Source organism: Pleurodeles waltl, chromosome 2_1 (assembly GCF_031143425.1).
Source record: "Pleurodeles waltl isolate 20211129_DDA chromosome 2_1, aPleWal1.hap1.20221129, whole genome shotgun sequence".
In the NCBI taxonomy this organism is placed as follows: Eukaryota; Metazoa; Chordata; class Amphibia; order Caudata; family Salamandridae; genus Pleurodeles; species Pleurodeles waltl.
Window position 1 is genome coordinate 628,870,735 of NC_090438.1, and position 16,751 is coordinate 628,887,485.

Consider the following 16,751-nt stretch of genomic DNA (forward strand, 5'->3'; position numbering starts at 1 on the left):
TTTAGTGTACTGGCAATGGTTTTTGTCCATGTGTGCCTCACGCATGCAAAAAAATGCCACCTGAGATTTGTGTCGTCTGGCGTCAGTGACATGTTTTGCCAATTGTTGTATGGTCTGTGAGGGTAGAGTTGTCATGGTGCATAGTCCAGCTGGTGTAACTATATGTGCGGTGGAATGGGAAGTGGTCCATGACGTGGTATGTGTTCCAAAAGTATAACTGTTGTGATAAAAGGATGTGTTAGTTTGTTTAACATGTGGTACAATGCCCATTTTAGATGCACTTAGCAGTATGCTGAGTGGTGATGTATGTGTTTTGTGTCAGCAGCTCTGGCTCTGTGATGGGATCTGACTACTCACATGGTTAAACCACACATTCACATATTACACATCTCATGTGAAGTGTTTGGGTGTCTGACTGGCATTGGCTAAATATGAGTTGTCCTCCATAATGGCAGCACCATACGGAGTGGCCAGCCATGTGTAAGGGCAGGTAGGTGGTGTGTGCTCAGTGAGTGGAGTTGTATTCACTGTCATGGACATAATCCAGAGAAAATGGACTAATCAGGTGTTGTCACTGTTGAGGCCTGCAGTGTTCTGTTGTGTCTGCTGCACATCGAATGGGTGATAGGTGAATGGAGAGGTTCAGATATGTGTTCAGGCATAGTATTGATAGCGCATACAGAGCATGCTGTGGCAGCTTAAGAGGGCATTAGTTGGCATCATGGGGATGAGTCTAGTGGCTGCAGTCCAACATAGGTTTTGCTGTGCATGTGAGGGTTGGCAGACAGGTGTGGCACTAGTGACATGTCTTGGTTGGGCTTGGTAATGTGTCTTGGCAAAGGAGATTGCCTAGCCATGATATGTGTTGTGACAGATGAGCATGTTTAACTGTGTCAATGGGAGGTGTAGGTTAACCATTTTGGCCCCTATCCCTCTCCCTCCCTCCCTCTCTCTCTCTCTCTCTCTCTCTCTCTCTCATTGTGTGGATCAGTATCATCTGGTGAAGGAGCAGGGGCACAGATGAGTGGGGAAGCAACAGCCCACAGGACCCAGGAAGGTGGAAGCACCGACACGAAGGACCCACTAGGACAGAGGGTGGGCGGAGTGCCACAGGTAAGACAAGATCCAGCACCTCATCTTCAGAATCCTTTTCCAGTGGACACTCTGTGGCGGTGGCAGACCCCAGCACCATCCCATGGAACCACCCCAGCACCATCTTTGTCCACCACCCCCTTACTATCACTGCCCTCGCTGTAGCTCCCAACCCAGTTGCACGTGCCTGCTCACCCAGGAGAGTGGGTGTCTCCTTTGCTGCAGGCACCTCTGCCCCTGCCCCAGTCAGTCCTGCTACCCTCAGTGAGGAGGCTATTGACTTCCTGGGTCCATCTCTTTGGGTCAGTCAACCATTGTGAATGCCATCCAGGGACTGGCAGCTCAAGTAAAAAAGAGCAATGAGTTCCTGGAGGGCATTCACTGTGCCATGGCTGGCCTACAGACATCCATTCAGGGTCTAGCATCCTCTCTAATGCAGCCAGTGTCCCCTTGTCTACTGTCCCACCTCCAACTACCTCCCCCCAAACCCCTACCTCTCTCCCCATTCAAAGCACACAGACACACAAGCAGGCATCCACCTCCACAGAAAAGGGTTCCACAGACAAACATAAGCACCACATGACCCACCAATGGCATGAACACAAGCAACAGCCACCTGCAGACACAGCAACATCCACTCCCTGCACTGACTCTCACACCACCCTATCCCTCAAAGATACTACACCAGACACACTTGCAGCCACCACACCATTATTGATGGATCCATCCACCACTCCCATCTTACCCACAGTCAGCACAATATCTGACCCGCAGACATCCATCCCAATCACCACATCTACACACACCATAACCACCAACACCCCAACATGCAACACATGTACCATACCTGCAGATACCGTCCCAACAGTCACCCATCGACCACGGCATCTCCCAGCACCTCCTCCACCCTTCCTCCCAAAACACCTAAACACCCGCACTAACCCACCCAACATACACCCCTCACCCACAAGCATTCCACGCAAGCACCTGCACCCAAGACTTCCACACCTACATATCTAAAAACCACTCCCTCTTCCTCCACTTTCAAACCCTTTTGCCATGACCACCTGTGTGTGTCTAAGAAGCATTTGATCTCAGAGTTTTCCCTGGTCCCTACTCCTCCCACTCTGCGAGACACCCAAGATCTCTGTTTCCCTCCCCAAGTCTGGCCCTTCCACCCCTAAGTCATACCCTGCCCCCCTGGTGGTACCCATGATCCTCCCCCTGGCAAAAGAAAAAAGTCTACCCCTCCAAAGCCCAAGCCCAAGGACCCCCTTCCAAACCTAAGCCCAAACCCAAGTATCCCCTTCCCAAACCCAAGCCCAACCAACCCCATCCCTGAGGTGCCTGCCGGCCGCCTTGATGCTCCTACCCTGTGGTGGTCATTTTGCAGTCTGGAGTCAAGTAGGGGCACTGGTAGGTGCCATTTGTGCCTTGGGCACCTGTAACACCGTGCCAGGGGCAGAGACATATGGGGGCAGGGGGCATGAGAGGGAACCTGTGGGCCAGAGGATGGGGCAGCCAAGGGAGACCTCTGACCAGAAAACCATCCCCCAAGTCCTGGGAGCATATCAACTATCCCAGGACAGGATGGGCCAGATCATTAAGATGTTGGGGGATAACCAGAGGCTGCAGAGAGAATACCACCGGGAGGTCATGCAGTAGTGGCAGGCCCACAATGCCACCATGGTCTCCATTGCAAGGGTGCGCAGGGACCTCACCACCATCATGAGTGCTTCCTCCACCCACCAGCAGGCCCCTTCCATTAGCCACATCACACCTGAGCCTTCAACATCTGCGGCTGCCAGTGGAATGGAGGCCCTGTGAGGGGAACCACAGGCCCCAGGCACCCCTCCCTCTGTAGCTGAGGAACCAACCGAAAATGTGGACGTCCATCCAGACATCCGCCTGGAGCAGATGCCAAGACCAAACCACTGCCAGGAAGTGACTCTCTCCTGATTACTCTCCCTTGTGTGCCACTGAGACACCCTGTTGACTGTTCAATGACATTACTCCATTTTCCAATGGCCCATGGACACTGGACCTGTGCTACCTATAGCTGTGCCACCTACTCTGAGGATTCAATCTACCATGACCCCACTTATCACCTGTTTGCCACAGTAGCCACAATAAACTCAAAAGTTCACAGCTACTGTCTTTAATTGTACACATTCTAATGATTGGTCTGCCAAATGTGATGTGGGCATGGCACCCTAATCCAACAGGCAGTGTAATGGACTGCAGAGGGAGGCATCCTCTGCGGGAGCCACTGTACAACAGATATGTCCCAGGATAAATGTAAGGGTGTCACTAGTACAGCCACACACCAATTTATATCCAAATACACAACCTGCAAAAATAACATGACAGAGACTACCATCAGGATTGTAGGCACAGCACCACACAAAGCACATATGCAGTTCATAGTTGCCCTGTCCAGTTTAGATAGCCATTTAAAGAGGCCACACCAGATGTGACATGAGAGCAGAAGAATGCAGGACACATACCACAATACAGGCCTGTCCATAGGAGATGTGAATCTTGCAACCTGCAAATGTACACATGGTAGAGATGATACATTTACAGACAGCACCTTACATTCATTCAGTCACCCCCAACAACACACACACATGGGGATAGGTACACATTACATCACCACTGATCAACCAAATCAGGAGGACCATTGACAGCAAAGAATGTTGAAATAGTACACATGCAAATACACACACAGCATAACTGTATGTTACTGGAAGTACTGATTGATGAGCTCTGCCCTGGAGTCAGCTGCACCTTCCTCATCTGCCTCCTCACCACTATCCACTTCTGCATCACCAGCCACCGGTCCAGCTGCCTCCTCCTCATCACCTAATAAAGGTATCTGACGTCTCAGGGCCAGATTGTGGAGCATGCAGCAATCAACTATGATCTGGCATACCTTCTGGGGACTGTAGAGGAGGGCATCTCCAGAAACATGCAGGCACCTGAATCTGGCCTTCAAGAGGTCAAATGTTGTTTTTTTCTTTTACATACCTCGTCCTGCTGTGGGCCTGATTGAAACAGAGTTGCTCTTTAGAGGCAGGGTACCTCTCAGGCATTAACAGCCAGGGAAGGTTAGGATAGCCAGAGTCACTTGTGTGCACAGAGGTAGGACCTGTTACAATACAGGTACAGACATGGGGAATAATGTGATGACAGGTGCCATAACAGAGACACACATCCAAATCCAGGCATACCAATGAGCCAAGCCCTCTCTCTCTCTGTAGTCATGCCATCATGTGGGGGACATTGCTGTTCCTCAGAACGTACGAGTCATGCACTGATCCAGGAAACATGGCTGTCACTTGGGAGATATATTGATCTGCCACACACACCACGTGAACATTGATGGAGTGGTAGTTTTTTCGGTTCCTATAAACCTGTTCATTGGTACTGGGAGGCACCAAGGCTATATGTGTGCCATCTATGGCCCCATCACATGAGGGATATGTCCCACCTCATAGAAGTCTGTCTTCACATAGGGCAAAGCCCGTGGTTGGGGGAATATGATGTAGCTGTCCAGATGTGTCACGAAAGCACACAGTACATCTTTCAACACAAGACTGAACATGGACTGTGACATCCCAGCTGCCAAGCCCACTATAATCTGAAAGGATCCTGTGGCAAGAACAGGACTTGACAGGACTTGAACTGTGGGAGGGAAGGCATAGTGATTATGAATAGCAGGCATTAGATATGGCTCCAACTGGGTACATAGTTCCATGATCGTCTGTTGATTCAGACGGAAGTCTGAATTATATGTCTCTCCTCTGGGGTTGCAAGGTCCACTAGTGGACTGTACACTGGTACATGTCTCTATCTCCTCAAAACAGGGTATCTAGGCTAGAGAGGAAATAATGTACAATGTGGTATGGACACCACACAAGTTGGCAGTACATAGCAAAATAGCACACACCTAACAATGTAGACATGCCCCACACTGCTGACACATACTATAGTGACCATGCTGAAGTGCCATGGTCTCCACTCTTGATGCCATTGCTGCCCCTAATCCATAGTTACTGACATACATTACATGTGTCATCTTCCATGTGTGGTACACTGACCTGTCCTGCGCTGATAATGTATGCAGCCATGCCATATACCAATACGGTGAAAGGGCCAATCAGCCGACTAGTAACTGGACATGCTGGTCATTAGACAGACAGCTACATAAGGTCACTGTGTCATGCATGTCAAATGTATGTGCCAAACCATGATGGCACAACTGAGGCCTACTCCGCATACTGCAGACAAAGGTGTATTATACACTTAGGGGGTCATTCCAACCCTGGCGGTCGGCGTGAAAGCAGCGGCTAAACCGCCAACAGGCTGGCGGGAAAAAAAATGGAATTCTGACCCTGGCGGAAACCGCCTACAGAGACCGTCACATCAGCACACCGCCCGCCACCGCAGTACAAATTAACAGCGCAGCGGTCACCGTCAACAGACAGGCGGGAGACAATGTACTGCCCACTGTATCACAACCTACCAATCCGCCACCTTTTCCGGGGCGGGAGCCCCACCGATAAAAACCCGGCGGAAACAGCCATTTCGAAGGGAAAACGCTCACCTCCATACACCCCACGAGGAATCAGGACAGCATGGAACCCGAACTCCACATACTCCCAGCGATAGTCTTCCTGCTCCTCTACCAGGAGCACGAACGCCGGCGCAGAAGACAACGGTGAGTACTGCACCTACGACACAGGGGAGGGGGGAGGGGGAAATATTACGGGTACACACATTAGCGACACACCCACCCTCACCCTCACCCACTACAACACACACATCAATGCATAGCAACACATCAGAGTGACACCCCCCAAACCTCCCCGGAAGAATGCAAATACTAAAGTAAATGATTCTAAACATTGGAATATATTGTATTACTGCCAAAAAAATAGATATACACATCAAAAACTCTTATATACATAAATGTACAAGTCCGAGCATTGTAGCAGGCATTGTTTGTGGACCACTGGGCCCAAATCACATGGGCAAAGCCCACACAGGATACCTGACTCCAACGGAGAGAACACTGCAGAGGCATCAGATATCAAAACTACAGGCACCTCAGGGGGAAGGGGGGGCACCTCAGCCAGATGAGTGCACGACGCCAGATCCACGAGGGGCCTCCATGGCCACTGTTCAATCCTGGGGAGTGCAAAGCCACAGTCTCTCAAGTCCAGACAGTGGGTGGGCTGCCCACTGTTCCATCCTGGGGAGTGCAAAGCCACAGTCTCACAAGTCCAGACAGTGGGTGGGCTGCCCACTGTTACATCCTGGGGAGTGCAAAGCCACAGTCTCACAAGTCCAGACAGTGGGTGGGCTGCCCACTGTTACATCCTGGGGAGTGCAAAGCCACAGTCTCTGAAGTGGATAACAGTCTCCACTGGTTCTGGAGGGGGCCTGGTGCCCAGAGTGCCTTGTGCAGCCCTGCCCGACACAGATGCGGGCCAGCCCCTGCCGCTCATGGGCCAGCGGTGCTTGAGATGAAGGGCCCAGTGCAGCGGTACTTGAGATGAAGGGCCCAGTGCAGCGGTGCTTGAGACGGCGGTGCCCAGTGCTGCCGTGCTTGAGATGAAGGGCCCAGTTCAGCAGTGCTTGAGACGGTGGTGCCCAGTGCAGCGGTGCTTGAGATGAAGGGCCCAGTTCAGCGGTGCTTGAGGCGGCGGTGCCCAGTGCAGCGGTGCTTGAGATGAAGGGGCCAGTTCAGCGGTGCTTGAGACGGCGGTGCCCAGTGCAGCGGTGCTTGAGATGAAGGGCCCAGTGCAGCGGTACTTGAGATGAAGGGCCCAGTCCAGCGGTACTTGAGACGGCGGTGCCCAGTGCAGCGGTGCTTGAGATGAAGGGCCCAGTTCAGCGGTGCTTGAGACGGCGGTGCCCAGTGCAGCAGTGCTTGAGATGAAGGGCCCAGTGCAGCGGTACTTGAGAAGGCGGTGCCCAGTGCAGCGGTGCTTGAGATGAAGGGCCCAGTTCAGCGGTGCTTGAGACGGCGGTGCCCAGTGCAGCGGTGCTTGAGATGAAGGGCCCAGTGCAGCGGTACTTGAGATGAAGGGCCCAGTGCAGCGGTGCTTGAGACGGCGGTGCCCAGTGCAGCGGTGCTTGAGATGAAGGGCCCAGTTCAGCGGTTCCGGCCATGGCGGGGAGGTCATTTGCCACCTGTCCTGTGGCTGGCGGGGCCCTCCTGCCCATCTGTCCTGTGGCTGGCGGGGCCCTCCTGGGCAGCTGTGCCGGGGCTGTTGGTGGCCTCCTGCCCACCTGGGATGGGGCTGACGGGGCCCTCCTAGCCAGCTGGGCTGATGGCGGTCTTGTCGGGCGTGCTGCCCTTCCCAGACTTCCCTGATCGCCTGTGGCCCTTCCCCACCTTGGGCAGTGTGCCAGCTGTCTCTACACTTCCTGCCGGAGCCATGGTAGGGCTTTTAGTCCCTGGTGTTTTCACCCTCTCGCGCCGGCCACTGCCTATCTTGGGATGTTTCTCCGGGGGTGGGCTGCCCGTGCCTTGGCTTCGCACCAAACTGGCTGCCCTGGAGGGTGGGGCACTCCACAGTCCATGGCAGACTGTGATGACAGGGGCCGGTTTTGTCGTGGCTGAGGTGCTGACTGTAGTCCTATGACATGGACGGGGTGGGGGAGTTGGTGGAAAGAGGTTGAGTTTAGACAGGAAAAACTTTTTGGGAGCAGTGGGACGGGTAGGTGTAGTGGGTATGGGAGTGGAGGAAGAGGTTGTGGTTGTAGGAGTTGTAAGTATGGTGGCTTTGGGTGCAGGTGCTTGGGCTGTAGGCTGTCGTGAGGTGGATGGCTGTTGGGTGGGTGGCTGCCTGCGTTTGTGTATCTTGGAAGAGGGGGTCACAGACACACTGGGAGAGGACACAGGGGACATGTGAATGGTAGTGGGGGTGGTGACTGCACGTGTGCGGGGGGTTCTGGTGTGTGTGCTGCTGAGGGACGTAGTGGCTGAAGATGTTGTGCATGCAGGTGTGAGTGGAGACGTGACAGGGAGGGAGGAGGGAGACGAGGAGGAGGGGGACACAGTGGAGGCAGTGGGTGTTGGTATGTCTGTATGTGGATGTTGCTTGTGTGAATGCCTGTGTGATGTGTGGTGCTTATGTCTGGCTGAGCTTCCCTTGGGTGTTGAGGTGTGTGCAGGCTGGTCTGATGGTGTGTCTGGGATAGGCAGAGGTACAGGTGATAGGGTATGGGTGGAGGAAGTTGGAGGGGGGAGGCTAGAGACAGGGACAATGGCTGCCATCAGTGCTGAGGCCAGAGTCTGGAACGATCGCTGAAGGGCAGCCTGACCAGAATGAATGCCCTCCAGGTATGCATTACTCTGGTGCACCTCCCTTTCTACACCCTGGATGGCATTCAAAATGGTAGACTGCCCAACATTGAGCGTCCTCAGGAGGTCAATGACCCCCTCACTGAGGGCAGCAGGGGTGACTGTGGCAGGGCCTGAGGTGCCTGGGGCGAAGGAGATGCCCACCTTCCTGGGTGAGCGGGCACGGGCCGAACACTGAGGGGCTGCTGGGAGGGCGGTGCTGGTGCAGTGGGTGGCGGCTGTACCTGTTGTTGCGGGGGCACAGATGTTGCCGCCACCACAAGGGAGCTCCCTTCAGAGGACGAGTCGGTGTCACTGATGTCTGCCCGAGTCCCCGTTGTGGAGCTCACCTCGCTCTCCGTCCCACTGGTGAATTCGGAGTCCGTTGCGTGGCCCTCCATGGCCATGTGGGATGCAGCTCCCTCGTGCTCCGATGCCACTTCTCCTCCGCCTGATGATGCTAATGCACACATGAACAGGAAGACCACAAAAAAGGGGGGGGGGGGGAGAATAAAGACATGTTGAGTGCATGCATTGGCAACACCGTTGGCGGACAGGACAGACACAGAAGCCCCCTGCACTACGCCGCGCACTTGGGGTCGACTACTCAATCCGTGGGACATGGCCTACAATCCTATGGACGACATCTGCACACATAGATGACACAGGGCCATGAATAGCTGTACTTGACACCCTACAGAGGTGAGGGTTGGGGGCACAGGGCCATGCCTTACGGAGGGGCCTAGCCTACAGAAATCGCCCTGGCCTAGGGATACCCACAGCCCTCACCCCCCACCCAGACACCTCCACTGCGCGCAAAGTCAACAGAATGAGAGTGTACTCACCCCCTTGTGTCTGCTGTGATGTCCTCACGCGCCCATCCAAATCGGGGTAGGCCACCGCCAGGATCCGGGACATCAGGGGGGTCAAAGTCCGACTGGCACCCCTCCCATGTTGGGAGGCCATCCCCAGCTGAGCCTTCGCCGTCTTCCTGCTCCAGCGGCGGATGTCCTCCCATCTCTTCCGGCAGTGGGTGCCCCGTCTGTGGTGGACCCCCAGGGTCCAGACGTACTTGGCGATGGCACGCCAAATATCGATCTTCTGGTGGGCACTGACCTATGTGAAATGTACAGGGGGAGAAGACTAGTCATCACCATCTGTACCCTCAATGTGACTGGCCCCCCATCCCTACCCTTGCCATGTGGCACATGCTCTCACCGTCGTTTGATGCATGCTTTAATCGTTCCCCTCCCCACCATCTTTCATCCACCCCACTCAACACAGGCATAGCCCATGAAGCATGCTCCCAGTGTATTTACCTGTTTGTCTGGAGGACCGTAGAGTAGCGCGTACTGGGGGAGGACCCCATCCATAAGTTTATCCAACTCCTGAGCAGTGAAGGCAGGGGCCCTTTCCCCAGTCGCATGAGCCATTGTCTCTTCCAGACCGAGGTCACAGCAGCACTTGCAGTGTAGGTCCTCTCCTGTCGAAGATCAAGTATCGAGTGATTAAGCAGATAGAAAATGGCGGTCACGCCCGCGGCGGTGCGTACCGCCGCGGTGCGTACCGCGACCGCCGGCGCACATCGTAATTGGCTCTTGAGACCCATAGGGTTCAATGTTAACCAATGCTGCTTTGCGCCGCGGTCTTCGACCGCCTACCGCCACGGTGTGCCACACAAGCGCATTTACCTCACATCCCATTGTCGCACTTCACAGGTCAGGCAGCCGCCATTTCTGGGGCCCACATGGCTTAAGTCTTACTGTGTCACACATACCTAGGCCTTGCATCAACACCCATACAAACCATTCAATGGATTGAGAATCGTGTTATGTGCAAGCTGTGGTTACGTACCTGTGGGTTGATTGACTCTGTGCTCGCTGTTGTCCTTCATAGGCACCGTCCGCTGGCACAGGAGATGGAGGAATCCTCCGGTGTACAGACCGCTGGTGGACCTGTTGACAATGGAGGAAAGACATGTCATACTGACATACAGGCTTGACCGAGCCTCTATTAATGAACTGTGTGCCCAGCTGGAGCCAGACCTGATGTCACCAATCCGCCAACCCACAGGGATCCCCCCTCTAGTGCAGGTGATGTCAGTGCTCCATTTCCTAGCAAGTGGGTCATTTCAGACAACAGTTGCCATATCATCAGGGATGTCCCAGCCTATGTTTTCCAAGGTGTTGTCCAGAGTGTTGTCTGCCCTGCTGAAACACATGCGCAGCTACATTGTTTTCCCTGAGGTGGGGGATTTGCCTACAGTGAAGAGTGATTTCTATGCCCTTGGACATATCCCCAACATCATAGGTGCCATTGATGGGACCCTTGTGGCTTTGGTTCCCCCCCACAGGAGTGAAGAGGTGTACAGAAACAGGAAGAGTTATCATTCCATGAATGTGCAGATGGTGTGTTTGGCAGACCAGTACATCTCCCATGTTAATGCCAAGTTCCCTGGCTCAGTGCATGACTCGTACATCATGCGGAATAGCAGCGTCCCTTATGTGATGGCTCAACTCCAGAGGCACCGTGTGTGGCTAATTGGTGACTCTGGTTACCCCAACCTGTCATGGCTACTGAACCCAGTGAGGAATTCCAGGACAAGGGCAGAGGAACGGTACAATGAGGCCCATGGGCGAACTAGGAGGGTGATCGAGTGGACCTTCGGCCTCCTGAAGGCCAGGTTCCGCTGCCTCCATATGACAGGTGGATCCCTATTCTACTCACTAAAGAAGGTGTGCCAGATCATCGTGGCCTGCTGTATGCTTCACAACCTGGCTTTGTGACGACAGGTGCCTTTTCTGCAGGAGGATGGTCCAGATGGTGGTGTTGTAGCAGCTGTGGAGCCTGTGGAGAGTGAAGACGAGGAAGCCGAAGAAGACAACATAGACAACAGGAACACAGTAATACAGCAGTATTTCCAATGACACAGGTATGAATACACACCGGCATATTACATATACTTAAACACTACTACCTCTCTACTGTCTGTTGTTTTCACCCAGTGTATGGTAACTGAGTTGTGACTTTCCCTTCCGATTTCAGAGATGTGGGCCTCACTGTGTAACATCTGCTTTGTTTCGCCATGGACTACAGCTGTGTGACATTGGTATGTTGGCATCACAATGTAAATAAGCATTTTGGCACGGTAATGTCTAATACATTTGTTCAGAATCACAGCCAGACTCCTGATTGTTTAGTGCAATAACTGTGTTTATTACAGTGCTCTATATTGGTGGGTGGTTGCAAATCGGTGAGGGGTGATGGTGGAGGAATGTCCATGGCAGAGTCCAGACTATCTGTATCACAGGTGCATTGTCCAAATGCCTGTGGAAAGTGGAGCAGGGGCAGTTTAAGGATGGACAGGGTGACAATGTGGGAGAGTGGGATGACAATCAGGGAGGTATCCTTTCCTGGCGGGGGTCTTGGCATCTTACTCTGTCTTCTTCCAGGATCTCAGGGACCGCTTGCGGGGTGGTTCTCCTTCTGCAGGGGGTGGGGTGCTGGTGGCCTGTTGGTCCTGTGGCGGGGCCTTCTGTCCACTAGCGCCGGCAGAGGTAGTAGGCAGTTCTTGGTCCATGCTAGTGTCAGGGGCCCTTTGTGGTGCCACAGTGTCCCGCAATGTGGTGACTACCAGATTCAGAGCCCCTACAATGGTGTCCAGGGCAGAACTGATGGTTCGTAGTTCCTCCCTGAACCCCAAATACTGTTCCTCCTGTAGGAGCTGGATCTCCTGAAACCTGGCCAGGACCGTCGCCATCGTCTCCTGGGAATGATGGTAGGCTCCCATGATGGAGGAGAGGGCCTCGTGGAGAGTGGGTTCCCTGGGCCTGTCCGCCCCCTGTCGCACAGCAGCCCTCCCAGTTCCCCTGTTTCCCTGGGCCTTTGTCCCCTGGACCGTGTGCCCACTACCACTGCCCCCAGGTCCCTGTTGTTGTTGGGGTGGTGGGTTAACCTGGGTGCCCTGTAGTGGTGGACACACCGCTGATTGACGTGTCCTGGGGACAGAGGGATGGGCCCGCTGGGTGGGTGCTGTGCTGGTGTTCCCAGAGGGGGGAAGGTCTGCTGTGGCTGTCTGAGGGGAACCGACTGTCCCGAGGTCCCCGATGGGCCGGCCTGGTCATCTAGATCCAGGTCGACAGAGGTGCTGTCATCACTGTGGGCCTCTTCTGGGGGTGGAGTGGACATTTGTGGACCCTCCTGCGCGGTGACGTGGCGTTCGGGTCCTGCAGGGGTATAAAACGATGATTATTGCATCTGTGTGTGCCATAGTGTGCAATGGGTGGGTGCCCGTGTACCCCAGTGCTTGCATTCCTGTGTGGGGGCTTTTGTGACAGTGGTTGGGGGGGGGGATGGGGATGTGCAGTGGGCATGCTTTGGTGATGGGTGTCCATGCTTTGTGGTCGCATGCAGGGCTTGGGGTTGGGATGGGTGGGTTGTGATGGTGAGACATTTGCGAGGAGTAGGTGTGATGGGGGTGAGGGTGAGGGTGGGGGTATGAGTTGGCATGCTGGTGGGGTAGGGGGGATGAAGTAGTGAAGATGAGACTTACCAGAGTCTATTCCTCCAGATACTCCGGCGAGGCCCTCAGGATGCAGGATCGCCAAGACCTGCTCCTCCCATGTAGTAAATTCTGGGGGAGGAGGTGGTGGTCCGCCGCCAGTCCGCTGAACCGCGATGTTGTACCTGGATACCTTTGAATGCACCTTCCCCCGTAGGTCATTCCATCGCTTCCTGATGTCATCCCTATTTCTTGGGTGTTGTCCCATCGCGTTGACCCTGTTGACTATTCTGCTCAATAGCTCCATCTTCCTGGCAATGGAGGTGTGCTGCACCTGTGTTCCGAAGAGCTGTGGCTCTACCCGTACGATTTCCTCCACCATGACCCTGAGTTCATCCTCAGAAAACCTGGGGTGTCTTTGCGGTGCCATGGGGTGGTGTGGGTGATGTGTGGGGTGGATTGTGTGGTGCTAAGTGTGGTGATGTGTATTGGTGTGTTGTGTGAAGTGCGTGGTAATATTGCTGGGTGATGGTAATATGCGTGTCTGGGTGCTCGGATCTCTATTTCTCTGTGCGTGGTCCCGATTCTCTAGGAGTGGAGGTTTGTGGGTGATGTGGGTGTGTGTTTTATATTTAATTGGGTGTGTGGGAGTGGTGTTTGTATGTGTATCAGGTGTGTGTATTTTGAATTGTCCAATGTGGCTGTGTTTGTAAATGTGTGTGTATTTTGAGCGCGGTGGTGTGTACCGCCAATAGAATACCGCGGTTGAAAGACAGCCGCGTGGATTCGTGTGTCGTGATAGTGTGGGCGTATTTCTGTTGGCGTGACGGTGTTGGTTTGGTTATCGCCAGTTTCTCGCTGGCCTTTGGTGTGGCGGACTTTTGTGGATGTCTGTATTTTGGCGGTGTGCGTGTTGTGGGTCAGAATGACCGTTGCGGTTTACCGCGGCCGCGGCGGTATGTTGGCGGTCTTCTGACAGCGGTATCCGCCTTTTAACGTCAAGGTTGGAATGACCCCCATAGTTTGCTGCATCAAGGCATGATATGTGCATAAAATGGCGGCCGCCTCTCCTGCTGCACAGTACAGGTGGAAGTGACCTAAGTCTGCCGACGTATGTTGTCATGACAGTAGGCGGTTGCAACCACCATGCATCTTCTCATTGGGTAACATTGCTGCCTATGGTATACTGCGGCCAATGGCATTCACCGCCAATGGTGAATGTGCTGTACGTGGCGGCCGTGACCACCATTTTCTGCCACCTTGCTCACTTGACTCCTGACACTCTAGCAAGCAAAGCTCCACGAGCTGAGCTGCTGTGTACTGTCTCTGTGAGCCATCATGACATGTCCTGTAGGTGATAGGGCCCCTGTCTTCACCCAAAAAGAGCTCAAGAAGCTGGTAGAAGGGGTGCTACCCCAGTATGGACAGCTGTGTGGGGCACCAGAGGGGCAGTTGAGCCCAATGACATTGTCATGTGTGAGAGGGGTGTGTGGCATACGTGTACCGGTCAGGGAGTACATGCATGTGAGCCGTGAGGTGGGTATGTGTGGGCATTTGATGGGTCTGCTGTTAAGAGTGCACTGCTGTTTGTATGGTGCCAGTGTACATGACTTTCTCCTTCTGTCTTTGTCACCCACGAAGGCCAATGCCCATCAGAAGATGGGGATTTGGTGTGCCATTGCTATGCAAGTGCCGACCCTGGAGGTCCATGCCCACTGGAATAACCATTGTCGCAAGCTGTGGGAAGACCTAGGATGCTTGGCCCGGAAGTCTAAGGAGGCACAGCTGGGGATCTCCCAACAAAGGAGAGTGCCCGTTGGACCATGAAACCCCAATGGACCGCATTTTGGCACTGACTTACCCTGAGGTGGATGGGAATTTGAGGCAGCACAGCAGCCACAAGGGGTGAGTAATAACTGTATCCACTGACTTGCCTGGCCTTAATTGGGATTGGGTGCTTCAAGGCTGGCAAAGTGCCACTGTAGTTACCGCTACGTGTGCATCAACATAAAAAAACTGGCAATAGGCACCCTGGCAGAGTATATTTTGTAGATGTGTCCCCATGCTTACTGTCAGTGGTTTTACATCTCCCTTTTCCATACCTCTCCAAATCTGTAATGTGGAGATGCACTAATGACATAGGCACACGTGTGACTCCATCCTGGCCATATGATGGATGTGAGTGTCAGTTGCACCCTAAGCATTGTGTATGAGCAGCTCCATCTATATGCATTAGTGGCTCTGAGGTGTCAGTCCACTGCCATCTGTGTAGGCTACCTTTATTGCTACTGTGCGACTCTCCTTTCATCACCAGGACTATGTAAATCATGTACTGTTTCTGGTATAGACAGATTGTGGTGCTGACATTACAGTTCCACCCTTGAACTGGCCTTCATGGGATAGGAGTACAGGCCTGGGAACTTACTGGGCATATATAGGTGATCTGTTGACTGTAAGGTATGTGTTGGTAGGCAACCAGGAATACTGAGACATGTAGATTTCAAGTCTGATTGCACAGATGTTGCATTCCTAGGAGCAATACTTGTGGTGATGTGGCATTTCTAACTATGGGTTGGTACTGGTGGTGGTAACTGCCCTGGGAGATCCCTGATGTATCACCATTGTGTGTGTATGGCATGTGCGACAAAGCCCTAGCTTGTCCTCTGCTGCATTGCTGACTGACTGCCTACATCATGTCGACATGAATAGTTGGGGGCACTTCGGATGGCTTGTGACACTTACAGCTTGGCTTGGCTATTAGGTTAAGGCAGATTAGGAGTGGATTGGGCATTGCATGACACCTTGGGGGTTGATGTGACGGAAACCTAATAAGTCTCCTCAGGCTGCATATGTGGTAGTGGGATGTCTCTTTAGTGTACTGGCAATGGTTTTTGTCCATGTGTGCCTCACGCATGCAAAAAAATGCCACCTGAGATTTGTGTCGTCTGGCGTCAGTGACAGGTTTTGCCAATTGTTGTATGGTCTGTGAGGGTAGAGTTGTCATGGTGCATAGTCCAGCTGGTGTAACTATATGTGCGGTGGAATGGGAAGTGGTCCATAACGTGGTATGTGTTCCAAAAGTATAACTGTTGTGATAAAAGGATGTGTTAGTTTGTTTAACATGTGGTACAATGCCCATTGTAGATGCACTTAGCAGTATGCTGAGTGGTGATGTATGTGTTTTGTGTCAGCAGCTCTGGCTCTGTGATGGGATCTGACTACTCACATGGTTCAACCACACATTCACATATTACACATCTCATGTGAAGTGTTTGGGTGTCTGACTGGCATTGGCTAAATATGAGTTGTCCTCCATAATGGCAGCACCATACTGAGTGGTCAGCCATGTGTAAGGACAGGTAGGTGGTGTGTGCTCAGTGAGTGGAGTTGTATTCACTGTCATGGACATAATCCAGAGAACATGGACTAATCAGGTGTTGTCACTGTAGAGGCCTGCAGTGTTCTGTTGTGTCTGCTGCACATCGAATGGGTGATAGGTGAATGGAGAGGTTCAGATATGCGTTCAGGCATAGTATTGATAGCGCATACAGAGCTTGCTGTGGCAGCTTAAGAGGGCATTAGTTGGCATCATGGGGATGAGTCTAGTGGCTGCAGTCCAACATAGGTTTTGCTATGCATGTGAGGGTTGGCAGACTGGTGTGGCACTAGTGACATGTCTTGGTTGGGCTTGGTAATGTGTCTTGGCAAAGGAGATTGCCTAGCCATGATATGTGTTGTGACAGATGAGCATGTTTAGCTGTGTCAATGGGAGGTGTAGGTTAACCATTTTGGCCCCTATCC